The 19,607-nt window shown below is 35.3% G+C and overlaps 1 protein-coding gene across 2 annotated transcripts in view; it reads left to right on the top strand.

Moving 5' to 3' along the window:
- LOC129791420 (amphoterin-induced protein 1) overlaps positions 1 to 19,607 on the top strand; it is a 90,957-nt gene that overhangs the window by 42,175 nt on the left and 29,175 nt on the right. The window contains exon 1 of one of the 2 annotated variants that reach the window (XM_055829592.1): positions 17,591 to 18,251. The exons of the other annotated variant lie outside the window; for it this stretch is intronic. The gene's annotated coding sequence lies outside the window, so the exon portion shown is untranslated. Of the gene's footprint in view, positions 1 to 17,590; positions 18,252 to 19,607 lie in introns of those variants that run through there. 2 annotated transcript variants of the gene reach the window in all.

Raw genomic sequence — 19,607 nt, 5'->3', positions numbered from 1 at the left:
TCCAATCGATCCGCACAAAATTGAGATTTCTCCACGTTGATAGTTAAGTTGGCCTTACGAAGACGTTCCGAAACTTCCTGCAAAACTTCCAAATGTGATTCAAAATCCATCGTTGCCACAATTATGTCGTCTAAGAAACAAAATACCTTGGGTTCAAGATCCGTACCAATCACTATATTCATAAGACGCGCCATCGTCATAGGTGAATTCATTAATCCGAAGGGCATCCGCATATAACAATACATCTTCCTCCCCGGAATTGCAAACGCTGTTTTTAATTGCGAATTCTCCTCCAATGGTATTTGTAGAAAGGCGTCACTGAGATCAATCGAACTCAAATACTTAAATGTTTCCAAACGGTTGATTATTCCTTCAATATGTGGTATAGGATATGAATCACGAACAGTCACTTTATTGAGCCAACGTCCATCCAAACATAAACGCACTGCACCGGACTTTTTCACCACAACTTGTACAGGATTAAGCCATGGACTTTCTGGACATTCCCGAAGAACTTTTCTATTCACCAGCCTCTCAATTTCCTTATCCACCAGTGGCATTAAATGGTACGGGACCGGTCTTGCATTACGCCGCACTGGTGCAGAATCTCCTGTGTCAATCTTATGTTGTAACACCTGCGTACATCCGAAGAACTCCGGCGTAGTGACGAGAAATGTATTGATGACCTCATCTAATTTCGCCCTATCTTCCGCACACAATGGTATAAATGACGTAAGAGAGCTTTCCACCTGTAAGGAATTTATCAAGGCTGGCGTAAATCCAAATTTATCCCAAAAATTCATTCCTAGTGTTAATAAATTTCGAATTCCAGGAACAACAAGAACGGTGATTAATTGAGTAATTTCGTTGTATGTAATGGGAATATCTACTGACCCAACACTCCTTTGGCAATTTCCATCGGCGACTGTAATCACTCCTGTAGATGTTCTAGGGATTAATCCTAAATCTGCCAGTAGTTTCTCGGAACCTTCTCCCAACACTGTGCAACTAGCACCGCTATCCATAAGTCCAATGATCTCAATATTAAATATTTTCACCTTTAAATGCGGTCTAGGATCACCTTCAAACTTTTGAAACACCGGAACTTCAATAATTTCATCCACATTTTCTTCACCACACAATATTTGATCCACAGATATAACTTCATTAGGGACACTAACTTCTTCACATTCAATTTCATCACTTTCAAACGTAATATCAATTAAATCATTCACCACACTCACATTATCATTCACATTATTTTCGTGAGGGGAGCTTTCAAAAGCTTCATTTAGTTCTATTAAATTGTTTTCGACTTCGGATGTAGCATTCAATGAGTCGACTGTTCGTTTCCCGAAGCACTACAGTTGGGGCACGTACGGGTTATCACTCCCGGTTTACAGCACTTAAAGCAACATACACGTGGTCGAAACATACATGCACGGATTTTATGCCCAGACTTTTTACAAAATATGCACACTCCACTGGTATTTTCACCTTCATCACCTCGCGAAGATCCTTGCACATTTGTATCACTAGAATCACTCACATTGGCAGAATCACGTGAAGAACTGGCATTCGTTGAATTACTTGCGGCTGAATTTCGACGATTATTCGAGGAACGTTTTGGTATTGCACCACCGTTACCACTGCGAGCACTAGCAGAAATCGCATTCACTTCACGTCGTTCTGTATACGCGTACGATCGGTTGCGTTCCACCAGCTTTAGTTTTTCACAAAGCTCTTCCACACTGTGAATTTCCACAAGTAAAAGTGCATTTCTCAAGCTCGAGTGCAAATTTCGGCGAATTAATCTCACTTTTTCCACTTCTGATAAATCACCTTCTAACTCCTCAAATAAACTCAACATTGCCGCCACAAACACCTCCACATTCTCATTCTGCCCCTGTTTTCTCTCCTCAATTCTTTTGCGCACAGAAAAGTCTGATTCACTATCATAGAAGGCATTTAAAAACCGTACACTGAATTGTTCCCAAGTGCAGTTCAGCAACACATGTGAATATGAATCGTACCACGTCAATGCTCCACCACTTAGCATAAATCTCATGCTCCATTGTACTTCTTCCAGCGAAATTCCTTGAATCATTGCCATCCTTTGAACTTCCTTGAGGAAAATCCGTGCCTTTTTTCCTCTTCTATCTCCTGAAAAGCTCAGATTCCAATCCTTAACATGCAGAGGTTTCAATCGACGACCTCCAATAGAAGAATTCGGAGTGGACTGACAAGGGGGCATAGGGTCCTGTCTCAACAAAGGGGGTTCAAAAGAAAGATTTCTTCTGGGACCAACGGGATTTGCTTTCGAAGATGCTACAGGGTGTTCCACAAACGAATTTTGAGCACTGCGTTGTTGAAAATTATCTAATTTTGTACTTAACAAATTCATCATGTTTGCCAAATCTTGAATAATTCCATCGTATCTCTTTAATGCATCGGCATAATTCATTTGATTGCTTGGGGAATGGTTACCCTGTACCTCCAAATGAGGATTAACATTGAGATTATTATTTGAGAAACAAAAAATTGGCTCAACATTCGCAGCAGTTGATGCGCTTGTATATGTGGGTTTTGATGTACCCTTATCATGCACCTCCACCGTCGAATTGGTGGCCATAGAAAAAGTCGCATCACTTTCATTTGGTGGTATTTGAGCACCATTGGATTGGGCAGCGAATAAATTTGGGGATTTTTCATGTGTGAAATTTTGTTTTAAAGCGTTTTTTGCAGCAAGTAACTCTTTTAACACTCTATTTGCACTAATGCGTTTCGGGTCTCTTGCATCAGATGTAAATGTGACTTTATTCTCAATATGTTTTAATTTGGCCAAATAATTATTATATGAGCCCCGAGTCAAAGCATTATTCTTTATATCATCACTGATTTCTTTACACAATTTAGTCGCTTGATCACAAACTTCACCAAGATTACCCTCAATAGGTTCAGGCAATCTACCTTCTTGCAATAATGTAATTAAAAATTCGCGACATTTATCAACTGTCCAATTTGCACAGTCGAAGCCCCTCGCAGTGAACTCCCAATCCAATTCATCTGGTGTCAAAACTTGCACCATCCAACCCTCCATTTTTCACAAAAATTTTACTACAAGGAAAGGGGAAATAGAAAAAATAAGACAGTGGTCGCTAGTGCCGCTCAAAAAAAATATTTTCCTCACAAAAACCAAAGGCAAACCGCCCACTCGCCACTCAAAGATAAAAAAAAAATTACGAAAAAAAAAAAAAAAATCTTGAAAATCTCATAAAAAGAAAAGAAAATCGCGAATGAATTTAATTTAAAGTGAAAAAAAAATTGAATAAATTTATTTTTAAGAGAAAATGCATCAAAGAAAATCACTGAAATTTTCCCGAAATTTTCAAACACCACGTGTGGGCTTGAAAAAAATTGCAAAAAATCACTTTTATTAATTAGAAAAAATTCGAGAAAAATAAATTTAGCGGATTTTATATTGAACTTTAAACTGAACACTAATTAACTTTAATAGATTTAATTTTTAAAGGAAAATTTTAATTTTTAGACATGAGAAAAATCCGCGTGGCGTAGAGCCAAAGTTGGGCGCCAATTTGTTAAAGTGGACTTTATGGGGCAACTTGCCTTTAATTTTGTTGCGATGATGCTGCTGTGCTGCCTGCTGATGTTCCTTGGGAGGATCCTTCGTCCTTCAGGCTCCTTAGACACTTTTATATTTTTTCTGAAAATAAAGACACACAACAACACACGCGACCAACACACTGTACATCACGGGGGAGACTAACTCCAGACTGTGGCTGGGGAGTCCGGGAGATCATGGCACTGCTCATCAACGGCGGAAACGCCGTTGAAGGCGTTTTGGAGAATATTTAAATTTTGCAACCGTAACATTTAAATTGATTGGACATTACAATGAGGTCACTTGTTAGACATAGAAATAATTATGTGTTTTAATGGCACAAAAATAGCTGCTTCATGAATTTACAAATATATTTTCCAAGGGCAGCAATATTCAAATAAATTATTTATAAAATTCCGCTTATACCATTTTTAATGATTAGGTGGGAAATGTATGAAATTTTAAAGTGAATCCATGACAGTAAATTATGACATTGAGTACATATAATATTGCATTTAAATTAGGGAAGCTTCCCGGAAATATTTGATATGGGGATAATCATTATATGTATTTTCTATTTATATGCGGCATTTGATTGACATAGAGTGCAAAGAATGTACATAATACAATATTAAATGATAATAAGTTAAACATTAGTTTTATGTTCGTATTTATGTATGTCCCATTTGACTTTTGAAGGCTCTCTAATAGAGCAAAATTGCCAGAATGATGCTCTAAATATATACAGAGTTAAGTACCGTACATATAAGTACCTACATCGTGCAATATGTATTGCTATCTATGATCCTGTAATGCTGTAGTTTAGACAAAATGTAACAAATAGCATATTAATCATATTCAAATCACACGATGTGTGTATTAGCTTGTAAATGAATGGGAGGTACATATTAGTTGGAGAGTAAAATTTCGCGATTACGCCCTCCCACCACCCATTGACTGCTATTTAACTAACGATGGAGCATGATGATGGGCATAGCATGTTGAACATTGGGTCTAAAGCGAAATCAACCACTTTCATACAATGATGAGAGGTCATACAATTATTCTATAATTAGATTGTGTAATAGTTTAGTGCTCTCTCTATATGGTCCACCAACCTCAAATGGAAAATGATGATTTTGTATCCATAAATAGGACTACCCCCGCGTGGAAAATCAATTCAAATTGTGCACCCCGAGTATTTACAATATATGTAGAGACCAACCTGATATATTTTGTGTGCTCTGGACAAAAGAAAGCGAATACATACAGCAATAGCTTGTCACAGAGTATGCGGAATAAATTCAAATACCAGCAATTCAGTTTAGTATTTCAATTAAAACAGTTTTAGATGGGAGAATGGTGGTCAGTGATTCATATACTGCATGACTAAAACCATCATATAAACAACAAAATACCTACTATACAAGACTTATGAATATTTAATGTTCAATTAACTTCACTGAAAACTTGTGTGCTTGTTAAAGATAAAATGTTAAGAGGTTGAAAGCATTTGCCACATGCTTAGAGCTTATTGTTAATTATATTTGGGTATTTGCTTCAATTGTTTAATGGTGTTAAAGACCTTTTGCAAAATTGTTAAAAAGACCAGTGAAAGAAATTTTAAATTATTTATTTTTGCTCTTAATCATTGCGTTCAATTCATAAGGAAAAATATTTTTATTTTAAACTTCCTTTAAGTACCTGATGAAGGGTGAAGGAAGCTTTTGAAATTTCATGTGAAAAATTCTCCTACATCACATCCTGTTTTTTTTTTATTATTACTCCCACCCCTCCCTAAGGTCTACGAATCACATCCTGTGTTTTCAAAAAAAAAAAAAAAAAAACATTAAAACTACAAAACTAAAAACGATGATTTTTTATTGAAAAGAAAACCTTTCAAAAATTAAATTTTTAAGGAAAATTTCGAATTCAAGGACAGTCAAGGATTCAAAGGAAATCTTTTTATATCTCGTAAAATAGTAGTCTTTGTACATAGTGGAAGATTACTATGTACAATACTCTACCAATCATTTACAACATATCGAGCAAAAGAACAAGAAATCATATATTTTATTTGCTAAGCATTAAATAACCTTCATTTATGGAATTTTCCATGAAACATATTTGACGGTACAATATGCATATTAAGTCTTGGGAGTTTTTTTCTCCTAAATTTCGCATGGTGGCTTCTGACGAAAGAACAAAACAGCAAAATGATTTGCCATCCCCCCGTGTGTGCTGAAATAATAAGGCTATAGCAGTGGGGTAAATAAATAACATAAATTTATTGTGCATTTATGAAGTCACAAAATTTAAATCTTTTCCGTTTCACGTGAATGGTGGGTTCTTAAATTTCCTCAGCATGATTTGAATAACATCGGTGGAAACATTGAGAACATTTTGTGCTACATATCCCTTTTTTTCCTTTGTGAGCTAAAATACCCACAATAAACTAAATCATCGTGAACGAGTTGTTTTGCTGAAAATACAATGTCCTAAAAGAGAGAGAGAGAAAGAAAAAAAAAGAAAGACAAAATTATGCAGTCCCACAGAAATCTACATAATATTTCTTCGGGGGTTGTATCTGTGACATATTTCACTGCTACTTGCCTCTTCTTGTTCTCATCAATTCACCCATATATTCCGCAAATAGGAGGAACTCACCATGAACAACATTATTGCTATTTTTGCTTTTTCAGCCACTATATGCAATAAATTCTACAATGTGTTTTATTTATAAGTTAGCACAATAAATAAATCATACCGATTGCAGTTATTTAATATCTTCAAGACAAGACGTATAGTATCATGATGGGATTTTATTGAATAAAATGAATTTCTATTAAAAGATTCCGTTTAAAATATGCTTTTATTTTGGAATTGTAAAATTTTCATTTTTGAAAAAGAGCAAAATAACATTTTATTCCTTTCTTTAATCTATTCTAATTTTTTACAAAATAATTCATAAGATTAAGAAACTTTAAACAATAAAGCAAAAAAGAAATATTATAAATCCCCATAAAATTAATAAATAAGAATTTTTTATTCTCATTCAATTGATTTTTATTTTCATTGAGAAGTTTTGCATGAATTTAATAAACAACAATTCAAATTGAAAGGAGATTATTCCATTAAAATGGATAATGTTGTGGATAATGTCTCATTTTCTCTCTCATATTTCACAACTAATTTCGCCGCAATAGGATTTTTATTGGATTAATGAACATGGGGCTAAAAGTAAAATGTTGATTGCGGAAATGTTGGGTCCAGCCATCAGCACTTTTCCCATATTAAATGTAATTCTCTATAACGGCTGTTTGTTGTAATCAGGTGATAATTACTTTGATATAGCATGTAGCATATTTACAAAATTAATTAGACGATATATTTTATGTTCAATAAAGCGTTAAGGCATTTATGACACCTGCAAACAGAATTATTGCTTTGGAATAATAATTTCACCAATTAGCGATGCAATAATAGAAATAAAATATTTCCAAAGGGGGAAAATGAAACAAATTCAAACTGTCAAATAAAATAGTAACAGTTAGAACAGAAAATGTTGGTAAATCGGGACAATTAGATGGTTAGTTAATTATTATTTTAGAGAATGTTCAAAATTATTTAAATGCATTCCCCGCCGAATTCCGAAAAGTGCAATGATGCATTTAAATTGGGTATACGGTGGAATGGTTGTACACACACATTACCAAATGATGGTAATTACACCTGCTTTAAATTTAATTAGTGTATTCATTATGCAAGGTTATGGGTTGATTTTATTATGGTGGGGTATTAAGCTGAATTAGGCAGTATGTGACAATATATTAATTAATCTTTTGATGCAATCCCCCCCCCCCCTCAATACCAATCTAATGCCAAAATAAATTGTAAATTCACCCCAATACTATACGAATGACTGATTCATTCTCATTAATCTTGCATTCATTTTAAAATAATGTAGGTACATATTTCATGGAAATATTAGAGATATTTATTCCAATCAATTCTAATATATTTATCTACCAGCAAAATGTGGCTATTTATCATTCAATGCAAACACCAAATAATTGTTTCTATTTTTTAATTTAGCAATTTATTTCAAAATTTTAAATATTTTATTAGTTTTATTTTTAAAATCACAAAGGGGGTTTAAAAAAAAGTAACTGAAATAAAAAAAAAATAGAAAATCATTAAAACGATTAGAATATTTCGAACTCTTTCCGATGTTTTGTATTTTTGTCATTGCTTTCTCATACGATAATTTTCAGAAAAAAAGGTTTTAAAAAATTAGCACCTCTTTGCCTAATCTGTGGTTATTTAGTTTTCTTTTTTTTTACTAAAATATTTAGGGCTTGTATCAAGGGGATGGTTTAACCTCATTTTCAGTGAAGAAAAGTCACTTTTTGTTGAACAAAATGTATGAGGAATTCTCGAATCTCGCTCAATCTCGACCGATTCCCGAGAAACACTTTAACTTTTTTTATATTAATAATGTTATTTCGATAGTGAGATAGGGATCAATCGAAAGCTAATTAAATGTACTTTCGATTGCAAGTGGAATTGTGCAAACTGATCCCTTATTTTGATCGGAAGAACCTGCTGCCTCACTAAAAGTACTGATTTCTCGGGGTTGGGCATCCCCCTGGCTTGTATTGACTGGTTAATGGTTAATTCGATTAATGGTTGAGAATCGTCTTTTGTCAATTACTCAGCAATTTGATTAATTACTTCGAATAATTTGTGGATCTTTTCCAAAATTGTTTGATCGGTTAAACGATTAATCAATTAATTACTAGATTTTTGTAAAACAGTATTGCTTAATCGGTTAATAATTTAATTAATTAATCGGTTTTAGTGAAACAGAATTTTTTGATAAACCAAAACGTTTAACCATTCGATGAATTTATTGATTTTAGTCAAACAGAATTGCTTAATCTGTTAAACGGTTATACTTTTTTGAATGATTGATCGATCTTGGTCAACAAAACTTGCTCTTGATCGATTAATTGTTCGATTCAATAATTAGTTACAGAGACAATGAATGAATTAACCGAATTACCCGAATTACCGGCAAATTTTTTTCTCACTGTTTTGCCGATTTAACCTTTTCGCATTTACATAAAATTCATACAAAAGGGGCAAAAGAAGACGTTCTGACTGAGAAAAATCCTCTGAAAGCATCCAGAGAACAAATATCGCGATAAAAAGAGCGCGTGTTTCAATGTTTCACGTGGACGCGAAAGGGTTAATCGGTTTAATAATTTACTCGCGCAGAAATTCAAAGCAATCCGAAATATTATTCGAGAAAACCCCAAAACTGTGGGCAAGATGAAAGAAAATAATTAATGTTTATCATGTAAAAATAATCCTAATAATTTTTAAACTTTCAGTTAAATTTTTTCAGTCTCAACTCGAATAAATTCAATTATTCTTTTTTTTTTAAATTCTTCTAACGGAATATATATTTATGGCATCTCGTGCTTTTATAACAGTGTGCTTTTAAAAGCTTCCCGACGAATTAAGGAGTACGCATTCGGAATATATTTAAGGACGAAATCCAAGCTCTTTTGTCGATAAAGCAGCCAATAAATAAACGATTGAGGGAGTCCTTTCTACGAGAAAATACCTCATCCGTGTATCAGAGCTTCCAACCACAATGTACTACATCCTTTAGTAGGGTTTTGAGCTTGAGCTTATGGAGTCATTGAATGTGAAGGCCCAGCTAAATGGATTGAATGCTAAAATGTGTGTACACAAAGCGGCAAAAGATGCCTGGAGATGTTTGGTCAATTGAGACCATTATTATACACAGTGACCCTATTTAGGTGGCAATTAATATCTATTCTAATCTTGGAGGATTAATTATCTCACAATGGAATGAATCTTTGGGTGTTGGTGTTGCCGTAGAAAGGTGGTTTTAATTTACAATGAGCCCCAAATTCCACTTGGCATGCCCATGTGTGCGATGCGGGGCTTTTTGATCACCAATTGAACCCACAAAAGGAGGATGATTGGTTAAGGGGTCGAGTGAGGGAAAATTTATATACATATGCCGGGGGATATATAGTGTAGTACCTACCACTCCACACACTCCAAGTTACGAGAAGTGACCATAAAGTGCCGAAATCTGTGGAGATGTACCAAGTAGGTCAATTCATTAGTAGTCAAGTGTTGTATGAACCTTCATTTAAATACATCAACTATAACGTGCGGTACCGAAAGTTCCCTCACAGAGGTTGATGCTTTGCATTTCAGCATTAACCCCACTGAGTTTGGTTGATGATGTAAAATGACATTGCGCGCGCGAAATGAAATCCCCATTTTACAAAATTTAACTCATCACGAAATAAATTTATTATAGATGCTGTTGAGATTTCATCAGAGGCGCCATTGTGGTCCCATGAGATATCCCCCATCTGACACATTTAATAATATTACGTGTTTGTTTAAAACCAATTGCGAGGGGTTGGTGATGTTTGCACACAAAAGGCACACCCTCCGCCCCATTTCGCTTTGCTAAAAGAAATCAGGGGAAATTATCATATTAAACGAACACTCAGGAGGGCTATGTTGAATGGCAGGAGAAAAAAAATCCGAGAGAGAACCATCCACCCCATGGTTTTTTAGAGGGGGTGGTGGTTGGGTGGATGTGTACAGATGAGGGTATGAAGGCAAAAGGATGGGGTAGCGGTTGAAATACCAATCACCCCTTTTTACCAACCTCACCTCCCTCTCGGCACCCATCTGTGCACCCCCTTTGCGAAACAATGGCAAACAAGGGGGTAAGTACAGTGTACAAAAAAATAACGAAGAGCACGGAGGGCGTGAAAGAGTCATTTATTACCCATCCACCATAATCATGTGTTTATAGGGCATACATACAGATACAATGTCCATTTATCAATTACCCATTATCCTGAATGGCAGCCAAATTTATTGCACTTTTCGCATTTCAGCAGTACATAAATCCTTTTTCCTGCCACACGAGCTTTACACGAGGAGGCGTTAAAAGTAATTATTGATACCTGGGGCCCTCTGTGCAAATGCTGGGATTTGGCACAGAAGGCCACCGCGGCGCTGATATGGCGCTTGCGCTTTCTGGGAAATTTCTGTCACTCATTTCCCACCCCCACATCGAGTCGTTCACACAGTGACATCGAGGACACTTCACTCCCACCCACCACAGTGTGTGGCACTTGTGCTCGAGGGAGATGTAAATGACAAAAATTCTTAGGTGGATTCTGGCGAGAGTGAGATGAAACTCCACGATAGTGCTCTCAAATACCTCTTGATGGATGTTTATTCAATGCTCTCTCTCCACCCCTAAAGTCGCATCATGCTCATGAAAACTTTCCCATATATATACAACAGCAAAGCTCCAACCCCTATATGTACGAAGAAGTGGCGTAGATCATATCGATCTTAGGAGGAAATCAATTTTTTTTGTTCAACCTCCACCCTCGCAGAAGAGAGGGAATATTTCGTGGGTAAATATTTACCCAATGAGGATACACGAATGTGTGATAAACATATACAGCAAATCAAAGCAAAAGTGCTTCTTCGTTATGTATTGCGAAAAGTATATACAGTATCAACATGAAAAATATGAATTATTAATATTACATGGGACATTGCAGCTTTTGTATGGAGGGGCTCTGTATGGTGAGTAATCTCCTTATTTTTTTTTTTGCTCCACGCCGCTATTCTACCAGCATTTTCACGCTGTATTTAACCCCTCGGTGATTGCATTAAAAATTATCTCATTACACTTTATCGGTCGCATCAACAACAAGGATTTACTCGCACGAGAATGAATTTGATGCAGCGTAACAAAAAAAACTCTTTTACATTACAAATATCCTTAAAATACACCCCCTCCTAGGATAATATAGTATTAATTATTCCTTCAGCATGTGCGCACAAAAAAAAGGACGAAGCCTTTCGGCTGCTGTGGGGGCAAAGCTCTGCGGAGTGGTGTAGGAGAATCAATCAGAGCGGTGTGGAGGCGACCGTAAAGTTTCGTATGTACAAAAAGCCCAACTGTGAGCTTACAATTTTCATCAACATGAGGCGGCAAAATAAATTTTAATTGATTAAAATTTATTTGATTAGAGGATGGAAAATCGATCGGGGTCTCATTTTGGTGCGTATAAGTTTTTGGGTTTTGCCTCTAAATAAACTTTTATTGGGAAAATTTTCATTAATTTACAACAAGCTAAAAACTTATAATATCGGCAAAACCCTGTAAACCTCTAGTTGGAGAAATATGGGGTGATTTCATGGGATTTATTTTACTTGAATTTTAAAGGTTGTGCAATTACATAAATTATCTGCTTCATCTCATTCCTAGAGCAAAGTGATAAATAACCCATAGATATTCCTTAGTCTACCAATGTATCTTGTTTATATTTTCTTTTTAACTTTGTAAGATAAATTTCCCAAGAGATCTATTTAGATTTTGACCAATTTCATTGAACAAAAAAAAACAAGAACATCGGAGGATATATAAACTTGCAATATAAATTTTATCGTTCACTGAACAAGAATTCCGCTGATTTGGAAAATTTGAGGGAAATTCGTGTGGAAATTGCATCGTCAGAAATTTATATACATCCCGTGCATCAGATATATTTTCCATATATAATATCAGTGGTAGGCATTGTTAGATAACTCCTCCTAAATAATAAATGAAGATATTATATTGAGCTCTATGTGAGAATTTCAAAATGGTTGTCGCATTTACCGCCCCAAAATTGTGGGAAACTTAAACCAAATATATTTCAAATGAACACTAACTTATTGTGTACATAATTTAAAGAGAAATCGCAAGATTTAAAGGTTTGTTAATGAAGTTTGAAGCTCAAGAGCTGTTCTAGGATTTATACGTCATTTTAGAATATTTCGAATCGATACTTTAGAATTTTCATTAATTAATTATGTTTCTTGGTATCAATGTTTTCTTTATGGCAATTTTCATGTTTTTCAGGTAAAGTCAATCTAGTCAAGAACTGAGTAAAATATGGCTCTGAAAGCTAATTAATTAATTCTTTACAAAGATTTTTTTGCGTCCCGTTTATTTCGAAAACTATTTCAAAATTAGATTTTTTTGAATTCCTATCATTCCAATCATTTAATTCATTCAAAAAACATTCCTCATTTTTTTTTAACAAAGGAATAAGCAAATACATTTAAAGTATTATAAAAATCATCCCATCCCTTATTATTTCATTATAAAATTAAATATCTATCTGATTAGATAAATTTTGTTTTAATTAAGTTTGGTGTGGGTTACCCTTTTCAAATTTCTGCTATTCTATTTTAGGATAATGAACTCACTTTTCAAACTCTTACATATTCGTGGCTTAAAATAGATCATATTCTGTAGGAAACATCCTCCGGGATATTTTAACAATTTGTTCTATGGGACTTCTATGGGACATTTTAGAGTAAATTGTGAAATTTAAATAATAAAACTTGTCTTGAATTTATTAAGACCTTAATTTTTTATATATTAATTTTTATCATCAATAAAATTAATGATTTCTTTATAATTTTTTTATCTCCTCAATTTTCATATTTATTGAATTATTTTATATATCGAGATGTTTGCATTAAAAATATCCTAAAGCTCAATTTTGAAGAAAAAAAAACATAATTTTTAAGCTTCTTCAAACCTCTTAATAACGAAATTTCCCCAAAGTTTCTTCTAATATCATTAGAATTCTATACAGCTAACGATAAAAGTTGTTCAAATCACAATTTTCAATGTTTCTCTACTATTTTTTTATTGGTGAATCCTGTGAAGAGAACGGAAAACTTTGGAAAATCCTATTTGAACTGAGAAGGAAAAAATACGACGTTACCTCCTTTAAAAATACACCAGTCATACACTCGTAATAAACGCAATTAAATTTCTCCAAAATGTCTTAAAATTTAATTGGGAATACTATCTCTCTCTCTACTGAATAAACAACGAATGTTTGGAAGAAAACTTAATTAAAAGTCACTTCATATTGATTTTAATGAATTATTTGAATGCAGAAGAGGAAACTTTAGTTTTAATTAATTGCTTAATGAAAATTATAGATTCACAATCGCTATAACTATATATAGATTTTCTCAAGCTCATAGATATAGAAAATACTAAAAGCTCATATAAGAATTTTAGAACAATCTCTTGTGTATAAAAATACATATAATGTGTAAAGTTGATTTGCCATCACATGCAGAATATATACTTCCACAGTAAAACAAACATGAATTGTATACATAGGGATAACACACGAACTATGCTGGAAAATATTTGCGAGTCTTTCATCCAAGTTAATTGCTTTCCACTAAAAGTCATGTAGGTATGTAATTATGAGGGAGAAAGAGAGATAGTTGGGCGCTTTTGAAAATCATATTTTATCTGCGGTGAAAGCCAATTTGACCACATCAATAAAATACCCACATATGGAAGTTTATTTACATATTTTCATGGTGCAACCTGGGCTGTACTGTACATATGTGTGTGTATGCCACCAAGTTAGCTTTCATGTTATATTTCTGTGAATAGTTGTGGTATTTCATATGCCGAAATACTCACAGAAAAGAATCCTCCTCAAGGGGAATCTATTAAAAAAATCTTTTGATGTCTCACAGACATGTAGTACATTACATACATATAATGTAGGTATGTATATTCATGTATATCATGTGAGAGATCCTGCGAGATTGAGGATGGGACAGTATATCAAATCCAGAGCATGTCAGACCCCCACCCGTGCCTCGAAGCTTTTCCTCCCTTGCGCGCAAAAGCACTCGCAATTCATTTTAGAAAATGCTTTTTCATCACATTTTTGGGTCAGTGTGTGATTAATTACCTTGTTAAGGGGTAATTTTAATGTCATACACAGAGAAGCTTTTGTGAGGGAGCTTTTAAAATCAAACAACTTATGCAAATCAATTCAATTTCAATGACGATATCGAAATTAATGCGCCAAAAGCGATTAATTTTCATGAAAATGTGAAAATTATACAGTATAGTGAAAGAATTGTGAAGGACTTTTGATTAATTAATTGTTTATTTTATTACATTCACCCCCACTCACACTCCGCATACTTATGAGCTTTATTAATTGCTGCAAAATATTGATTTGTTGGAAGAAGAATAGAAAAGCTTTAAAGATTTCAAAATTAAATTTTATTACAAAATTCCATTTTTATATATTATGTAATAAAAATGGTGTGAAATTATAGCAATTTCAAGTAATGCCATAAAATGTACGAAATATCCCCTTTATGAGATTAAGAAGTCACTTCAGATACAATAAAAACGTACGATATGACTTTTAGTTTATAAAACGTTAGATGCATAAAATGATACAATAAAATATGTAAAGTAAATGGAAAGCAAGGGGTGTTTAAATGAAAATATTAGGAAAATTCACGCAAAAAATCAAAATGTTCTACAGATATTAGGAGAGTAATCAGGTGGACGTTTAAGTGTCTAAAAATCCCCTAAAAGAAATTAAAGCTTTTCTTTTTTAAGTTAATAAAATATTTTCATATTCAAATTCACATTCAGATAATAAAAAAATTCAACGTTTGAAAAAAGGACAAATATAGAAAAGAAACGTCAAAAGACAGAAAAAATTGTTAAACGTTAAAAAAAATGAAGTCAGACGTTAAAAAACGTTATGTAGAAATCATTAGAATTTCATAATTTGGCAAAATCTGATAATTTTATTGCAATAGAAAACACCTCAAAGAATCTTATGCAAGATATATAGAGTAAGTCCCCAGAATGGTACCATTAGTTTTTAAATTAATGTTGAAAAGGTCAAAAATTCAAAATAAGCACTATCATTTCCCAGAAAAGCCCTGGGAAACATACGAATTTTCCCAAAAAGGTGTAGATGTATCATCCACCTAGCTTTCATCTGAGACCTCTTACAATATTTTACAATTGCTCTGAGAAATTAATAAACATAGTGGATGATACACTTGCACATTCTTTGGAAAAATTCGAATGTTTCCCAGTGCTTTTCCGGGAAATGACCACACTTATTTTGAATCTTTGACGATCTCCTATATTATTTTGGAAACTCTATCGAGCTAAAATACCATTTTGCTGTGTACTCAGTGACGTCACCGTACCACGTGACACATCACTTTGTTCACATTTTTGACAACTAGCGCCACGATTGCTGATACTCGGAATTAAGATTTAACACAAAAAAAAACAGTTTTTGATCGATTTTGTTCACCCGAGTTTCCAAAATAACGTGACCATTAAAAACTAATTTCGGACCCATTCTGGGGACTTACTCTATGTATTTCGCATAAGACTCTTTTCTGACTACGCCCCTGCCTGATATTAAGGAATCTCTTTTCTCTTTAAAACGTACAAAAGAGCCAACAATTTTTGATTCATTGGCTGATACTTCCATAAGGAATTTCTATCCTAGCTTCCTTATTATTCTATGTTTTTAGGCTCGTGTGTAGGAATGTTTTAAATTAATAAAAAAAATATCTTTAAATACAGATAACCTTGAAAGAATCCCAAGGAATTTCCTACTGTATCACAATTCTGTAGATTACCAAAAACTTCCCACGCTCCATATAATTCCGATGCGTAGTAAGAATCGTTGTAAATACCTATGCGGAGTCCCATAGAATGATTCAAACAACATAACGTGCGTACGTATGCGTATGTACGCATTGAATGTTATATATTTACTTGTATAATGTTTATAAACATTATCCATATATATAAAACAATTGTGTATTGTCTTCTATGGCTATATATAACGTAACCTACGTACAAACCCTCAATGGTAAAACAAGTGTAAGAAGAGGCAAAATGAGATCTGCAAATAATATCTGGTCGTTCCTATAAAAACATCCGCCTAGTCCAACAAATGAAAAATTCCTCCCTCTGTGCGAGGACGAAAAAAAAAGTGAGAATAAATAAAGCAAAGTCATAGAAAATGCAGAGTGTTTGTGAAAATAATGGTATATTTTACACACCTTGGTCCTCTCAAATGGCGTGACAAAGTTATCAAAAAGTCACGAGAGTTTACACAATTTTCCACGTAGAGGAAATGATGAAAACGGTAATTTGTTTTTCCCACGGATGAAGGGGGTATGAAATGGTATGTTGGGGGGTGCTAGCATGAAACATAGCGGATGGAGAGATAGAAAATATGGGAAAAATGCTCATAAATTAGAGGGAAAAATTCTTAAATGATCCGAATGACTTCATTAAAGGCGTAATTAAGTCCTTGTGTCCCCCTTGAATTAATACATCAATTTTATTTATGAACGCATGTTATGTATGGCCACTGACACTATGCTTCCCCATATCGGCAGCATTTTCGGGGCGATGTTCTCTCGGTGACACTGTGGGTGGATATATTTCAAGGAGGTACTCAGACGAGATCCTGGTTTGGAATTTCGGATGGGGGAGTATGGGGTTGGTGGGTGGGCTGGTGAGTTTGAGGCAGGGATGGTGGTGTGTGTATGTGGGAATTCATGAGGTGACACCTTGGAGAAGAAGTGGATGGTGCCATGGTAAAAGAACGAAGGCACCGTTGGAAAATTGGCACTGTGGAGTGTGTTGTTGGGTACGAAACCCCAATATTATGGTAATATCGCATGAGCTGTCCTCCCCCTACATCTCAGTGAGTGGCAAAAATTTTTGGGGAAAACTCCCTCGCCCTACCGCCGCAGGGGATGCTGTGTGCTACGTATCATACTCTATATATGTATATACACGGAGAAGAAGGAGAAGGGTCGGAAGGATGTGTGTTTGCGAATTTTCCCGTCAATGAGAAAATTGGCGTCTCTATCGGACCGGCGCACTCGAAAGCATCCCCCCCCCGCATAGAAAAAAAAAACAACTATAGAGACCGCAAGAGCTCCCTTCGGACCGAATCTCAGCTCACCCGACTAGTTCCAAAGCATCTCTCTGCGTCTCAATGTGTGGAAATTTTCGCAGCGCGAGACAACGCCACAAGAACTCTTTTTTCACTTATTTGATGTTTTCCGTTTTACTTTCCGTTCCAATTTGTGCCAATTTGTGATTCTGTGCCCAAAAAAATAACTCTGAGTGGAGGATTAACCCGCTGCTGCTGAAATAAAAAAGAGAAAAGCGGACTGCCACATAAATATACAACATTGTGCACAACTGCACGGAATTGACTCAATTTGCGGGGGAGGTAATTTGGAGATTGCTCCAGAGCAGCAAAGAACCACCCACAAAGTGCAAAAGTACTAAAGTTAATAGAGTTTTTCATATTCGGTCGTTTATTAAATTATGTGAGTGCCATAAAGCGGCGCCTCAGCACTGTATCCGTGTAAGCTAAGGGGTCTCAGTGTTAGCAGCAAAATATATAAATTGTTATCCCACCCCTTGTACTTGCGCGCCTCCCCGTGGGGGTAAACAGTCTCCGTGATAAGTCGTGGAAGAAGAGTGGTGCACATAGGAGGATAATTGAGTGAAACTGTGACAAAAGCTTATACTTTAATTCCAAATAACGATTATGCAAATCAAATTTGGATTAATGATACCTCAAGTTTAACGAGGAGTGGTACTTAGCACCCACCCAAAAAGCCGACGCGCCTGGATAAAAAATATGTAAGAATAAATGCTAAAGAATTTTCAATTAACACATTCTTTTGCTGTCGGATTTTCATTTGCAATCCTCATCACATTTCCCGCACCCATCCGCACTCTCGTCTACGTAGGGGGGGGGGGGGAGCTTCCATTGTCGGATGTATATACCATGAGAAAACCCCGTCAAACCCCCGCAATCCACGGCATAAATCCCAAACAATTGAGAGGTGGAGAAAGTTGATGGGAAAGTAATTTTTCAATCCTTTTTCCCTCCTCTGCGGCACCAAACAAAGCGATTAAGCATCCCCAGCAATATTTACCCATTCCACCCATCCCGCAATGAGGGAAGTTCTTTTCAATTTGGCTTTTAAAGCTCTGCGAAAAGTATTGCACCTTCGGGAATAATGTGTGTGTGGGTGCCTTACTTTTTCTCTGCTTTTGTTTCCCATCATCCCCAAAGCTGCTACGGAAAGCCCTGGGTACCTATGGGATTTCATATATATGTACGTACAACAATACCCCCGGAAAACCCTCTCGGAACATTTCTCTGTATATAGTAATCATACGGTGCCGCAATAAAAAAAAACACTGGACCAGCAGTGGAGGCGCCTAGTCCCCGAAACTTCCAAAGAAGAACAAAAAAAAACTTATCCCGAATTCAAGATTATTGCATTTCTATTGGTCATCAAAGAAAAGTTTTCAATATAAATGATTTCGTAGTGTTTACCAAAACAAAAGTATCAGGAACTTTTTTGTTGTTCTTATTGTTGTCCCACTCCTGTTCATCCTTTTTGCAAGAACCACTCTCTCAGGGATGGAAAAAAATATATACGCAGGCCACCCGGAAAGGGGCGGGAAAAAAGCTCCCTCATCCCATGGAAAATCCGTCAGCTCACCGTATATATCTCTGGTGAGCTTTAATTTTATTGGCACGAGATCCTCCTTGGTTGGTGCTTTGAAGGAATTTCCAGTGAAACGTCATCAATCAATTGAATAATTTAGTGATTTCTTTCCATCAAGCTACCCCCAACCCTCCCCCATCCCGTCGCCTCCCTTCCCCGAAAGACCTTGATACAATGGGTAAGGAGGGAGCATAAATAAATATGTGATCCACGCGGTGTTTAAGTGGTATGAGTGTTGTAACATGATAAAAGTATAAAATCAATACAAGCCAGAAATTCCTTGCTTACCAAACCCCGAGAGGTTTTTCAAGGAGTTTCTACAATCATAAACTTTCTAGTGCTTCAGCGAAAGGGGGTTCTCTCGGGGTGGAGGGAGAAATTTGAGATTCAAATATCCGATCCCAAAGCGCCGCCAAAGAGAGAGAGAGGGAGAGAGATTTTAAAGACGACGAGAGGAAAAAAATTGTCTCATAAG

The sequence above is a fragment of the Lutzomyia longipalpis genome, chromosome 2 (assembly GCF_024334085.1).
Source record: "Lutzomyia longipalpis isolate SR_M1_2022 chromosome 2, ASM2433408v1".
Lineage (NCBI taxonomy): Eukaryota > Metazoa > Arthropoda > Insecta > Diptera > Psychodidae > Lutzomyia > Lutzomyia longipalpis.
This window is presented reverse-complemented; position numbering and strand designations above follow the sequence as displayed.